The following is a 15,631-nucleotide window of genomic DNA, read 5'->3' as shown; positions in this document are numbered from 1 at the left end:
TTACCCTGGAGCTGGGAGATCTGGAAGTGCCAAGGGACAGCGTCCCTGGCCTGCTCCTCGGGTGCTGAGCTGATTTGGTGATGACCAGGTTAAAAAGTGGTGCCACCTCACCCAGGAGGGTCCTTGGTGCAGCTGGGACCTGCCCTGGTGTAAATCCCTGCAGCTGGGCCAGAGCAGGGTGGGCTGGGCACTGCAGGAGGAGGTGCTGGGTGTCACAGGCACAGCCTGACCCCTGTCCCCTTCCCTGCTGGTGGCAATCACACCAGGCAGATGGGGAAACAGGACACATTTCTACCCCTTTGGTAGCTAATAATACATTGCTCATTGCCAATATTGATAAATCTATTTATTATCAGCTTTAGGAAAGCTGATCCAGCTCTGGTGTGGCAATCCAGAGCAATCCCTCTGGCTGCCCTGGGACCCTGGCAGGGGTCAGGAACCCCCTGGACAGAGCCCCCAGAGACACTGGCTGTGATCTCTGTGCATGGAAAAGAGTTTTCAATCTTACAGGATGAATTACCAGCTCTGAGGGTTTGATATCAGTAATAATTAAGTGTGGCACAGGTGCAAAAGTAAAATTCTAGGATTCTAGATGAGGGGTCCAAAGGGGACAAGATGGAGGAAATTGGGTGTGCCTTGTCCTTTTTCTCCTTCTTCATGCCTTCCATGTCTCACTGTGGTGTTGGCATTTTTCTGTTGGTTCAGGCTGGGGACACACTGTCCAACGTAGGTGACAGATATTGGCACGTTCTTGTAAATCCAGCCCAGGGAGTTTCTGGTATTTAATGTTTGTAACATCCCACTGAGGGCAGAGCCCCACACGCTGCCCTGCAGGACAGAGCTGGGCAGGGCAGCAGAACATGTGAGAGATAAACAGAATAAACAACCTGGAAACCAGCACAGACCAATTCTGGCTTCTGCTTTGGCAGCGGGGCAGAAAGACAGAGACTTTTTGCAATTTTGGAATCATCAATACCTCAGATTCCGACACTCTGGGATGATTCCACCCATCCCTTCAAGCCAGGGTCAGCCCAGTGGCTGCTCCAGCTCTGCTCCTTCAGGGCTGAGCACAGCCAGCAGCTCCCAGCCCCTCTGCCTCCCTCGGGAGGGATCAAAGGACGGCTCTCACCGGCTCTGGGGCTTTTATTGCGCCTCTATTAAAGCTGTTCAAAATCTTTCCATTGTGGCAGCGTCTGGGAGTGATAAGTATTCCTAACAGAGGGGATTCAAGATGGGTTTGGTTGTAAAAACACCTCTAAGCTGGCTGGATTTATGGCTGTTAAATCCTCCCTCCTCTCATCTGTCACGGCCTTTTCAGATGTTCATCATGAACACCAGCGAGGCTGGGGCTGTCATTTGTGCTGCAGGTGGAGCAGGAGGAGGGGATCCTCTCCACCAGCAACTGCCTCAGGATTTATGGACACTTCTCCCAATCTTGTTTTGTTTTTTTTAACAAGTAGAAGAGGCTTTGCTCCTCTTCCTGCTGTTGCCAGCTTGTTCAGCCAGCTGGAGCCAAGGAAGGCCGGGTGGATTTGGAGCCCTGCTGGGAGGGCTGACGGCAGCTCGCAGGGAATTTGGGGCTGTGCCCCTCGCTGGGCTCAGCCTCTGCTTCGGGGCTGGATCTTCCCATCCTCCCCGGCTTTGGGCATGAAACGTGGGCAAATCCCACTGATGCAGCTGCCAAAGAACCCCGGAGTGGTTTGGGTGGAAGGGAACCTCAAGATTTGCTGGCTTGCTGCTATTGGGGTGTGGGCTTGGAGAGGGGCTGGTTCACCAGGCTGCAAACCTGGGGCTCCCTGCCCTGACAGCCTGGGGATGATAATAAACACTAATACAATAAAGGAATACTACTAATTAATAATAAATATTAGTAAAGCTAATAACCAGCCCCTGTCACTACGCTGAGAGGACAGAGGGCAGAGGATGGGTGACACCACAGACCATGGGGTGACCCTGAACCCTTGGGCACCCCTGGGCTGGACTGGTGGGGTTTGATCCATTCCACCAAAGTGTCCCTCCCTGTTTGGCCACAGGTCATAAGAATTAAAGAATTAACCCCTGTGTCCCCGTTTGACCCCTTGATTGTTAATTAATGGAGACACAAACGACCTCAAGGAACTCCTGCGTCCATATCTGACCCCTTGACCAATTAATGGAGACACAAATTACCTCAAGGAACTCCCCCAAATCAATTAAAAAATACTCCAATGACCTCAAGTAACCCCTGTGACCTCAAATAACTCCTATGAGGGATTCAAATGACCTCAAGTAATCGCTGGATCAATTAAAAAATATTAAAATGACCTCAAATAACCCAAAGCACCTCAAGTAACCCTGATCAGGGCCTCAAATGACCTCAAGTAACCTCTGGATCAATTAAAAAATACTCAAACGACCTCAAATAACCCCTGTGACCTCAAGTAACCCCAATGACCTCAAGTGACCCCGATCAGGGCCTCAAATGACCTCAAGTGACCCCAAAAAGGGGTTCCAGTGACCCCCAAGTGACCTCTGTGAGCTCAGGCCAACACAATGAAGAATTCCGTGCATAAAATGTCATTCCACTGCTGTTGCTGAGGGAGGTGTAGAAATAATTCGGAAATAATGACAAAATAATAATTATTATTATTCTGAAGTAGTAATAAAATCACTTTCTAAGGTGCCAAAGGGAGACCAGTGTAGAATTGCAAACCAGCCCTTCCATGATAAAAGATGTCTTTTACCTGTTAGGATAACCAATGATTTATTATTAATTTAACGGGGAGTTTTGGGGGATCTTTATTTCCTGCAGACAGATCCCACTTTTCCATTTACAAACAGGAAAGAAGCTGCTGGCACCAGAGCTGGCAGCCCCTGAGTCCTGGGTGGGATTTGTGCTCCGGTTCTGCACTCCCAGAGCTCAGCCTGCCCTGAGCCAGCCTTCAACAGGCAGTGGCAACGCCAGGAAGGAGCCAGAAAAATCAAAATATGTGAGGAAAAATCTTGTTTGAGCAGGATTTGGGCTCGAATCTCCAGGATTTGGACTCGAATTCCAGGATTTGGACTCAAATTCCAGGATTTGGACTTGAATCTCCAGGATTTGGACTCGAATCTCCAAGATTTGGACTCGAATTCCAGGATTTGGACTTGAATTTCAGGATTTAGACTCAAATTCCAGGACTTAGATTCAAATCTCCAGGATTTGGACACAAATTCCATGATTTGGACTCAAATTCCAGGATTTAGACTCGAATTCCAGGATTTGTACTCAAATTCCAGGATTTGGACACAAATTCCATGATTTGGACTCAAATTCCAGGATTTGGACTCGAATCTCCAAGATTTGGACTCGAATTCCAGGATTTGGACTCAAATTCCAGGATTTGGACTCGAATTCCAGGATTCAAAGAGTAACACAAACCCTTCTGCTTGTGGGAACAAACGTCACAACCCAACTTTGAATCTGTAATTTATTTTCATTTATTTTATTGATTAAAAAAAAAAAAAGTGCAAGTATTGGACCAAAAAACCCAATTCCTGGAAATGCAGGCACACTGCAAGGAGAAACACGTAACCCTGGCCACAGGCTGAGCTGGGCAGTGGCACTCTGAGATTCTGAGCTCATTTTGGGTCTCCTCTTCAAGGAGGTACGAGCAGTTGTTAATTATTATTTAGATATAAAATATATTTTTATTTTATGAATATAATATAACATAACATAACATTATTTTAAATATAGCACACGTAGTTTCTGGTATATAATATTTGTAACATCCTGTCACTGTCGACGCAGGACGGGAATGAAGAGATTCTGATCAGAAGCTTCGTGAGGACCAATTCCATTGGACCAATGGAATAAAAAGTGAGAGTAAAACTCTGATTTATTCAAAATACACTGCTCTTTATACAGAGCTCCATGTGGACCAATTCATTTGAACATTAAGTGAAAACGATCCACACCATTGGTGTACAGTACTTGATGCACAGTGATAGAACTTAACTATAAACAGTATGAAAAACAAGAGAGATAAAGAATTATTTACATTCTTTTCCAACTCTTTCCCAGGCTTCTGCCTGGATAGAAACTCTTCATTTCTCTATTTGACTGAATCTGAGAGCCACATTCATGCCCTCCATGTCTCACTGTGGTGTTGGCATTTTTCTGTTGGTTCAGGCTGGGGACACAGTCCCATTATTGATCCAGGACAGGGCACGGAGCAGCTTCCCAAGGATTGGGAGCAGGGCAGCCCCAGCCGGGCAGAGCAGATGTGGATAGTCTCAGTTCAGTCAGAGAGGAAACAGAGAAAGATTTCTGCCAGGCTAAGCCTGGGAAAAAGTCTGAGAGGAATGTGAACAATCTATTATCTTGCTTTCTATTAATATTGTTTATAGATATGTTCTACCACACTGACCTAAGTGCAGTGCACCGATCAGGTGAAATGTTTTTACTTTAAGAGCGATGGAATTAATGTTCACGATGTTCTCTATAAAAGAGAGAGGTACTTTTGAATAAATGCTCATTTTGCCTTCTGAAATCATGCGAGTCATTTCACCCATCCCTGGCTCAACAGCGTCGGAGCAGAGACAAGGGTGGCATCCCAGCAAGGCTGGCAGTGCCACTGCCACCACCCCTGCCACAGCAAAGGCGGCTCTGCCCGCCCTGGGCTGGCACACGGCCCTGCAGAGGGGACAGCAGCCTGTCCCCAGGCAACAGAGCTTGGGGACAGTGCCTGCCAGCCTGGGGACGAGGGGCTTGGAGGAAGCGACTGCATCAACATCTCCCTCGGTAGCACCTGCTCGGTGGCAGCCACCACTGAGACCCCAAAGGCAGCGCTGTGCCCACAAAATGCTCCTAGTTTGGAGTGGCTCTGTGGTGGCACAAAGCCAAAATGCAGCCAGCAGCCCCTCTGCCACAGCAAACGCAGGATCGGCCGCCTCAGAGCTCCCCAACACCCAGGTTTTGGTCCTGACCCATCCCCTCGGCACATCGCAGCTGGCACTAAGCAAAGAGGGATGAGCAAAGCCTGGCAGGGCAAAGAAGGTGCTGGAAAACCAGGTAGAAGTGCCAGAGATAAGCACACACCACCCAACCCGGCCTCAGGAACTTCCAGAGATGCAGGGGCAGCCACTGCTGCTCTGTGGGGCTGACGTTCTCCCCCTCACACCCCCGAATTATCAGGCTAGCCCAGAGATCTGAGGCTGTGAGGGGAGGAATATCAGGAGATGGCAAAGATTCCCAAAAGAGGCTCTTACCCCAATATATGTTGTTTCAGCTCTTTATTCTGTGATGTCCATGTGGAGAGCGGGGCAAAAGAGCAGAACAGGAAATGTCAGGGGTCTGCACAGACTTTGGACAGGGTGGGCTTCCCTGGCTCTCCCCCAACCCCGTTGGGGCAGGAAGGAGGGTCCAGGGTTATCTGATCAGAGTCACAGGGAATGGGGAAGGGGGCACAGAGTGCCCAGGAGCTCACTGTGACACGGGACCACCCCACCCTCACAGGGAACAGCTCCCCCCAACATCCCATCTCACCCTGCCTTGTGACAATGAGAAGCTGCTCCCTCTGGTCCTGCCACTCTGCGTCCTTGCCCAAAATCCCTCAAAGAGCTGGGATTCCTGAGGGAGAACACTCACCTCATCCTGAAATCTCCATCAGCGCTTCGCCAGGCAGCCACTCCCGCTCTCCCTCCCCATCCCCACGCTCGGAAGGTGGGAAAGCTTTTGGAGGTGAAGCCTCCAGCTTTCTCCAGGTGCTGCCGGACACTCAGAGTATCCAGGAGAGGCAGAGCCCGGATTGATGCCAGCTGCTGCCCGGCCCAGCATCCCGCCTGAGCGGTGGCAGCTGCGGCACGGCCAAGCCGGCACCCGCAAAAAGGCACCCCAAAACATCTGGGGCCGCGCCAGATGTGCCGGTAACCGGTTTCGTAGCCCCATCCAGTGTCTGCCAGGCGCACTGCACCGCTGGCTCCCGGGGCGGGCAGCGCTTGGCCCCGGCTGGCTCCCGCAGCTTTGGCTCCGGGATGCGGCTGGAAAAGCCGCCCGGCTGCTCTTCTCCACCCGCTCTCCCTCCGGGAAAAGCACAGCTCCCGAGGGGGTCCTGGGCAGGGCTGCCACCCCCCGTGTCCCTCGGTACCTGGTGGCAGCGGTGGGTAAACAGTGCAGGTACCAGAATATAAAAATGTGCCAAGATTGTATTTCATTACCAGAATTTAAGTGTGCCAAAGGCTCTTTGGGGGTTGGTGGGGGAAGGGAAGCCCTCCCCAAGGTGTTGGGATTCCACAGGAAGGCCCAGAAAGGATGAGCTGGAGCCAGCTGGCTGCAGAATTCCCCTCTGTAGATTCTCTGATGTCTAACACCCGGTGGCTCTGCCCGGTCTCAGCGCTTCGGGGCTCTCTCCACTAAATGCTGCTGAGTTTCCTCGGGATTGCGGGAAGGAGATCTGCTGAAATCCCCTTGCCCCTCCCTCCAGACATGGAACATCTCCAGATGTTTCCTCTTGCCCTGTGGGATGTGTCCAAGAAAACCCAGGGGATTCCTCACTGTCCTTCCCACTGGGATTGGGGCACGTTCAGCTTTTAAGTCTCTAAAGAGATGAATCCTGCCTCTAAAACATTTGATTTCATCCTTCTCTGAATGATTCACCGCTGAAATTGGAAGATTCCCATGCAGAAACATAACGTTGATTTGTTTTAATTTATTTTTTCCCCTTCACAGGAGCCTGAACTTCCCAAATGTGTTTTACTGCAGCAGAGGGAAGCTGCTGGGAAGGGCTGCGCTGGGCTCCTTTAGGAAGGGCCCGAAGGCAAGGCTGAGTCACTGAGACAGAGCTGCAGAGAGGGGCTGGACAGTAATAAAACACATCTGTCCTCTGTGTCCACATCCCAGATGTGAGTCACATCCTCTCCTGCCTCGCTTCCAACTCCAGGCCATGTTTGGACAAGGTCACTGCAGCTCCTTGTCCAGCTGGGAGACACAGGGGGTGTCTTGGCTGAGCTGGATTTTCCCCTGCTGGTTTCCCCCAAGGGCTCTGAGCTCATCTGCCAGCAGTCCCTGCCGTGGGCTCAGCCAGATTTGCCCCTCCACATGCAAAGAGGGGTGGGCAGCTCTGTAAATACCGGATAAGCTGGAAAATCCCAAGAAATCAGCATGTTCCCCTCCCTCTGGAGCTGGCTGGGGATGGAGCTCGGGGATGGAGTAGGATGCAGGACTGAGGGGGCCAAACCCACCAGGCAGTTCCCTTCCCTCCTGGTGCTATTTCTGACAGTGCTGCAGAAGCTTTTTGTAGATTTATTCCAGCCCTAAGGCTTTTCCATGTGTTGTGACTTCCCGAGGAAGAGGAGGAATGCTGAGCTGGCTGGCTTGGGACCAGCAGGCTCTGGAGCCCCCACCAGCAAGAAATCCTGATCCTGGCAGCTCTTGCAAAAGGTGAAAGCCTTGTGTGTGTCCTCGCTGGGAATGGGGACTGAAGGGGGATTTTCCTCCTCCTTTTCCAGCCAGGATGGAGGCAGGTGTGTTTTCCCCCAGACCACGCTGTCTTCGTCTGGCAGCTGATCTGCTCAGCTGCATCCCCAGGCTTGTGCTTTATGAGCCATTTCTGCACTTTCCCCATAAAATGGGACATTTTTAGCTGCAACCCTGGGATAAAAATCCCACGGGGCCAGGTGGGACACGAATTCTCTTGTGTCACCTCTGCTCAAGGTGACCTTCTCCAGCCTTTAGCTTTTAATAAAGGACAAACACCGTTCTTTCTCCCTGCGGATTGGGAATTCAGGGTGTGAGCACCCCTTTCAGCAAAAAATCCGGGCGCGTGGCTCAGAAGAAAGGAAAAGCCTGAGGTCCTCGGGGGATTGCTGTGGGGCTGGCAGCCAGCAAAGCTCCTTCCTTGCCGAAGGGAGGCAAAATTGAGCAGTTTTCCTTGGCTGGCCTCTCCTGCCACTGCGTGTGCCGCTTCCAGGCAAGCATGCTCGGGGACACGAGGGGACAGCAGGGCCACTCACTGCTTGCTGCCCGCAGGCTCCCAGCTTTGCTGTCACTCAGGCCGTGCTGGAAGTGGCTCTGAAATGACCTTTCCCTGCTGCAGCCCTGTGGGTTGCTGCTTTAGCCTGTGGGTTTTGGCTTCCAGCCCCTCCATCCCTCGCACAGGGGATGGCTGCTTGAAGAGGAGCTGCTCCCTGGAGCAGGCGAGGAAAAGGACGCTGGCACCGCTTAGCTGGGAGGTCAAGTGTCCCAAGATGGCACTGTGGTGGCTTTTTCGAAGCTGTCGCTGCCAGCACAAAGGAAAATAAACCCCTCCTGAATAACACGGGGTCTGCACGGGGCAAATATTTGACGTGCTGAATAAATGAGCCAGGAGGGAGATGTCAGGGAGAGCAGGGAGCTCTGACTCATGTTCCCACTGCTCTCCAGGCACCTTCCCGGCAGGCAGCTGCCAAATGTCCCTGTCCCTGCAGCATGGCAGGCAGAGGGGAGCGTTCCCACAGCCCTGCTGCCAGCCAGGGGTCTGTGCAGGTCTCCAGGGGTGCCGTGGATACCCCCAGGTGGGCTGGGACAGCCCCAGGAGCGATGGAGAGGCAGCGGCAAGGGGGTGTTTGGGATTTTGGGTTGTGCCTGCTGGTTCTGCCCCCGCTTCCCTCCCTTTCCTGGGAATGCTGAGTGCAATCCAGCCTTATTCCAGCTTAGGATGCTCCTGTTGAACAAACACCCTGGGGACGCTGCATCTCCTGCCTCCACCACAGCTTCGGGGTGAAAATAACGCTCAGTTCTCTCCCTCCTGTTATGTGTGGTAAATATAATTCACACCATTCCTTGTATGAAATATGGAATATTGGATACTTGTTAGATTATGCCCGTTTGTATTAGTCCCCCCTTCTTTTGCAGGTGAGACTGGGTGTATGTTGGAAACTGAGTCACAAGTAAAAGGATTGGCTCGGCCAGGAGATGGGGATGGGCCATGGCTGGACTGCAGGTGTTGATCATCAGGACTCCAGGTGTTCACCATTGAGACTCCAGGTGTTGATCATCAGGACTCCAGGTGTTGACCATCAGGACTCCAGGTGTTGACCATTGGAACTCCAGATGTTCAACATTGGGACTCCAGGTGCTGACCATTGGGACTCCAGGTGTTGATCATCAGGACTCCAGATGTTGATCATCAGGACTCCAGGTGTTGACCATCGGGACTCCAGGTGTTGACCATGGGGACTCCAGATGTTGACCATCAGGACTCCAGCTGTTGACCATCAGGACTCCAGGTGTTGACCATCGGGACTCCAGGTGTTGATCATCGGGACTCCAGGTGTTGATCATCAGGACTCCAGGTGTTGATCATCAGGACTCCAGATGTTGATCATCGGGACTCCAGGTGTTGACCATCGGGTGCTGATCATCGCATAAACAACCCAAGATGGATCTCATGGAAATCCTCAGACAGATCCATGTGAATGCAGCCTTCCCGTAAAATCTCATCAGGGATTCGCCTACTCCGGACACTGAATTATTTCTCCTCATCACCAAAAAACAAAATCTCATTAACCTATGGACTCTGAATGGAAGAAAAGACTGACTGCTGAAATCTTGGCCTCAGGTGGAGTTTTCCCTATAAAACCCACTTGTGCCAGGATGGAGGGGTGGGCACAGAGGAAAACCTCTGCTGAGGCTGACTCCTTGTTGCACACCCAGGGCCGACCCCGGGCTTGGCTCTGTTCTTTCCTTGTGTCTGGCTAGATAGAATTTGACCACTAATAAAATCATTTTTTTTAAATTTTTAATCTGCCTGAATTAATTCTCATTTATAACACTCCCACCACACAATTGCAGCATGTGGCGAAGCAGCAGCGTTTCTCTGGCTGCAAAGCTGCTCGGTGCGAGCGTTCGAGCAGAGCTCGGTGGTTTTCCTGCCCGTCGCCTGCAGCTGCAGGGGGGAGAAAAGCGGAAGATTTCGGCTGAACTCTCCTTTCCCATCAGGGCAGCGCTTGTGCACAGCGGGGAGGGCCAAGCTGCCATTCAATCCGCGGCTCTGGGGACAATGCAGCCTGTGTCCTGCTGCCACTGCCATCCTGTGCAGGGACAGGCTGTCCCAGCCCCGTGCTCCCGCTGGTGGCACCGGTGCCTGGAGGGACAGCCTGTGCCTCTGAGGACACGGCGTGTTTTTTGTGGTGTGTTTTGTGATGTGTTTTGTGATGTGTTTTGTGATGTGTTTTGTGATGTGCGTCGGCTTTGCTGCCTGTGTGTGCCTGGAAACGCTCTCTCCCCCACCGGCTGCATCCTGAGGTTTGTGGATATGAAAGTCCACATGCCTCTTTATTCTTTTTAATTGCTATAATTTGCCTGCCTCTTACCCGTGGTCAGGAGCAAGGCTCGGCTCCGAGTTCCTTCCGTGGATTTATTTTGGTTTCGATGCCATGCAAAAAAAAAAACAAAAACCACCCCAAGCCCCCTGCCTGGTGCCCTGGGTGTGCATCCCGTGCCCGGGTAATTTTCCTCGCTGGAGTAATTTCCTTACCCCCAGTGGGACTTCTCTTGTGAATAAAGCTACGTGGGATAAGAGGCTGCAAACCACAGCCTGGGAAATTTATGCAGAGGAGGGAAGGAGGGAGATTGTTCCTAGCAGTGCCTCTGATTGCTGTTCTCATGGCAGGAGGACCGGGCTGGGGCTCATTAGCAGGCGGCAGGAGGCAGGGCAGGGTTCTGGAGCTCACAAATTGCCTGGGAGCAGAGGTTGGTGCCTCCTGCCCTGGATGCCGTGCGGATGGGTGCCCAGGGGGATGGGGCTGGGCTGGCAGCGCTGCCCTGTGCCGGTGCCAGGCGTGGGGTGTTTGCTCCTGCCCCCATATTCCAGCAGCCGGGAGTCTGTGATCCTGTTTCCTCTCCTGAGCAAGAAGGGAGCCTGGATGTGCTGCTTGCTCTTATGGGGCTGACTGGCAGAAAGTCGGGGTCTCTCTGTTCGTGGTGTGCAGGGTGGGGTGAAAACAAGATCAGGAAAGGGAATAGTTGAGAAAAAACTAGAGGGTGCCAAGCTGAGAGAGGTGAAATTTGAAGTATCATGGGCAGGAAAAGGTAAAGGCTGATGGTTTTTCACGGGAAGAGTGCCAGGAGCAGCCTGGGCTGAGCAGAGGACGCGGAGCAGGGAAGGGCTGAGCTGTTACACATCCTCTGGGACACGTCTCGTGGTCCTTTTCCTGCAGGCACAGGCTATGTCCCCATCCCTGTGGGACTTCCCACACCCAGCTCACCCTGCACCCATCCCTGTGCCCCCAGCCCCTTGGCAGAGGGGACCACCATGAACCCCCAGCCCCTCAGAGCCAGCGAGCACGTCCCCACGCCTCACTGCCACCCCAGGTGGCCTTGTTTTCCTCGGCAGAGGCGGATGGGAGCCACCATCTTCTGAGCAAAGAGCATTTTTAATCTCCTGCTCCCGCTCCGTGCAATTAACTTGATTCCCTCCCCTCGTTTCCTGCAGAGGTTTAATTAAAATGCATTGTTCGCCTCGCCAATTATTTGCTCTGTCCCCCGGATAACCTCTGTGCAGCGAATGCTTCTTGGGGCTTTTTTTTTTTTTTTTCCTTTCTTTCTTTCTTTCTCTTTTATTATTTTTTTTTTTTTCCCTCTTGTTATTATTGAGGTTTGTCTCGGCTCCCCCCTGGGCAGCTCCAGCAGCGTTTACCTGCCCGGGAGAAGGGGATATGGGGGAATTCTGGCGAGGGGCGAGCGGGGACCGCAGCATCCCTGCGGAGCCGGGCGGGGGGAGCGCCCGGAGCCCCGCGCCCCCAGCAGCTGGAACAACAAGACCTTGTTGACTTCGCTTGGAGTTCCCGGCACCCGGCAGCTGCTGCTGCTCCAGCAGGTGATAATTGAAACCGGGAACCAACCTGGATGGCGGCAGGGGTGGAGATGTGGCTCAGCCTCCAGCGGGATTTGAGCAGGGTGGGGAGCCTGGGGGTGACAAGGACAAGGAGCACCCCGAGGAGAAAGGGGTGCTGGAGCAGGGAGTGAGCGGCTGCAGCTCCGCAAGGTCATCCCTGCAGGAGCAGACTGGGAGAAGGGGTGTTCAGCGCTTTCTAAAAATAAGCCCGTGGCAGGACCGAAATAACAAGCTGCTCTTGAAGCCGGGCCAAGGCAGCTGCTGCTGGCCCCGGCGGCCCCTCGGGGGACCTGGCCAGGGGGGCCACGGGAGTCCCCCCACTGTTGGGGAAGATGAAATAGAAAAGCCTTATAAACATGATTGCCTGGCAAAAGGTTTAGAAAATACAGAGATTGAGATGGTAACAAGCTTTGAGATGCCAAACCTTAGTTACTGAACAACCAGAAAACAATAGTACAGCCAGATTGAAAGCAATCCCCCATTCTGGTTGAACAATGCCCTTACCTACAGATAGGTCCAAAAGTCAAATGGACTGTTGATCTCATCCCCAAAATGTATGGGTCATCCCACACCTGTGACCCTCCCCTGAAGCTTCAGGAGTCTGTGACCCCACTGGCCCAAGTCTTGTTCCAGCCCACCTTGAACCCCCTGACAAGGAGTCCCTGAGGAGCCAGACGCTCTCTTGGAACTTCTGTTCTCTTGGAACTGCCCCTCTCCTGGAACATCCTCTTATCTCCCTCTACCCCTTGCCTCTCCCTTCCCCCACGCCCTAGGACCTGCCACGGGTCAGTCTGGTGACTCCAAGCAGGGCCTTTCATCCTCTCTAATAAACCAAATATTCTAACAGCAGCCTTCAGAGATCTCTCATCTCCACCCACCCAAACCCTCCTGGAGCCCAGCGTCCCCGCACCGGCCAGGGGGCAAACATCAGACACGGATGGCTCGGAGAGATGCTGAGGCTCAGGCTGAAAATGGGGCAGGAAGAGCAGGGAATGTCCCTTAGGAAGTGGGATTGATCCCTAGGAGGAGCTGAGGGAGGGGGGACATGGCCATGTGGTTTCCTCCTTTTCCACGGGGTCCAGCTTGGAGAGCAAGACTCGTGTCTGGATTTTCGTCGTTGGAAAATGCTGGGTGTCTGCGGAGTGTCAGCATCGTCTCCTCCTGCAAAGCCTCCTTAACGTGTCCCCAAAGGCTCCTCTGCTCCTGCCTTTTGCAGATCCTGCTCCAGTTCTTGGCTCTCCTTGCAGGGGCTCTGGCAAATGTCACATTCCTGGTGGTCCCACCCGCTGGGATTTGCTGCCTCGCTGATATCGAGGTGAAAGTCTGGGCTTGGGGGGGGCATCAGGCTCTGTGCAGCTCCAGGCTGCAAACCTGGGGCTCCCTGTCTGCTCTGGCAGCCTGGGGGGAAACTTCTGGAGATCTGGGATGGTATTTAGAGATTTTCTCACCCTCTGCACCCTCCTGAAAGGTCAGAGCCAGGTGGGGATGATCTCTCAAGGAAGAAGGAATTGTGAGCTGCTGGAGCTGGGGAGGCCAGGCTGTGAGTTCTGTGCTCCCTGGGATGATTTTGGGAGCCAGCACTGCTCTTCCCACAGGAAAACCTCGGGATGTCTGCTTTGGAGTTCTGTGCTCCCTGGGATGATTTTGGGAGCCAGCACTGCTCTTCCCACAGGTGATGGGGTTTGTTGGAATGGTTGCTGGGGATGGGATTCAGTTGTTCATGGACTTCTGCTCCTTGAAGTTCCAGCCCAGCAGCCTGGCTGGATCTCAGAGAGCCATCCCTGAGAGATGCAGGTGGAAATTGCTCCTACAGGACATTGGGATGGGGCTCCAGGCTGAGCAGACATCCCTCAGGGAGGCTTGGCTGGGCACTGCACTCAAGCCCAGCAGTGCCAAGCTCCCCTCTTCTCCCACCCACCTTTCCAAACCCACTGCTGAAACTGGGAGCAGTTTCCAGTCTAATTGCAGCTTCAGAGTGGGAATCCCCAGCCCTGCAGGGAGGATAAATCCTCTTTTATCCCTCTGGAAGAGGGCACAGCAATAGCCTGGGGAAGGCAGCCCCACTCACGCATCCTTTGAGGGAAAGGTCCAAACCTGCCTCACGTTCCTGCTTCAAACCTGCCTCGAGTTCAGCCCTGGCACCTCCCAGCCAGACCTGCAGGGCTGATTTTGGGGAGAGAAGGGCCCAACTCCGTGTCACAAGCTGTTGGCACTGAATTTGGAACGAGCACATCCATGGGCTGACAGTGGTGGCCCTGCTCCACCCAGCCAAGCAGCGACTGGTCCCTCCTGGGGTGGCGTGTCCTTCCAAGTGCCTCTCATTTTGTTTTTATTTTGATGTTTTTTTAGGATTAAAATCCATACTCCTGGCTGTTCCTGCCCTCATATGCAAGTGCTCTATAATTGAAAACTCTCAGCTGTGCGCTTCTCCCATGCAAAGCGAAGGCTTCAAAGCAGCAGGTGGAAATTGAGCCGATATCTTGGCTGCCAAAGTGAAAATTTGAATGAAAATTTAATTTTTCCTTTGCAAAGCAGGGAATTGGGTTCCTGGGGCCCTGGCCAAAAGCCTGATGTGACCCTGACTTGCAGGGGCAGTGAGGGGAGCAAACCCCAGCTCTGTCCCAGGGATACAGGAGATGCAGTGAAGGAGATTTCTTTCTGGAAATTCTCTTGGCCAGATGGAGTTTCGGCTTCTGTGTAACAAAAATGTGATTTCCTGATGGGTTTGATGGGTTTAATGGGTTGAGGAGAGGGGACTGAGCATCTCCTGGGTTTTGAACATCACCTGTGGGGCTCAGTCAAGGACACTCGGCAGCCTCAGAGCCTGTTGATGGCTTTGAGTGGCGCTCCACACTCCACGTGTGCCTCCTCCAGGTGTGCCTCCTCCAGGTGCTTTTCTGCAACATCAAGGTGTCCTCGATGCTTTTTGGCACTCTGCTTTTCATCCCCACCCACCTGGCAGCCCAGGACCCTGCGCGTTCTGCCGTTGTCACCTGCAGAAGGCAGCGATGACGCTGGCACCGTGCCGGAGGTAAAACACCCCCATGAGCATCCCCTCCTGGGCTGGGGGCACCCAAAACCTCCCGGGGGATGCCAGGGGGTGGATCCACTGCCAGGGGTGCAGGGCAGGAGCTCCCCATCCCCGTGCCCACATTTGGGGAGCAGGGAGGGAGGGAAGAGAGGAGAGGGGATGTGGCTGTGGAGTCACTGCCTGAGCTGAGCTGTCAGAGAGGGAAGAGTGTCCCCCGAGGGGCTGGGGGGTTTGAGGGGTGTCAGAATCTGAAGTATTGATGATTCTGAGATTATAAAAGTCTCTGTCTTTCAGCCCCGCTGCCAAAGCAGAAGCCAGAATTGGTCTGTGCTGGTTTCCAGGTTGTTTATTCTGTTTATCTCTCACATGTTCTGCTGCCCTGCCCAGCTCTGTCCTGCAGGGCAGCGTGTGGGGCTCTGCCCTCAGTGGGATGTGACAAACATTAAATACCAGAAACTCCCTGGGCTGGATTTACAAGAACGTGCCAATATCTGTCACCTACGTTGGACAGTGTGTCCCCAGCCTGAACCAACAGAAAAATGCCAACACCACAGTGAGACATGGAGGGCATGAAGAAGGAGAAAAAGGACAAGACACACCCAATTTCCTCCATTTGTCCCCTTTGGACCCCTCATCTAGAATCCTAAAATTTTACTTTTGCACTTGTGCCACACTTAATTATTACTGATATCAAACCCTCAGAGCTGGTAATTCATGCTGTAAGATTGAAAACTCTTTTCCATGGCCAGAGATCACAGCCAGT

The sequence above is a fragment of the Lonchura striata genome, chromosome 11 (assembly GCF_050655825.1).
Source record: "Lonchura striata isolate lonStrDom1 chromosome 11, ASM5065582v1, whole genome shotgun sequence".
NCBI lineage: Eukaryota > Metazoa > Chordata > Aves > Passeriformes > Estrildidae > Lonchura > Lonchura striata.
The sequence above is the reverse complement of the archived record's forward strand: the minus strand, read 5'-3'. Positions refer to the sequence as shown.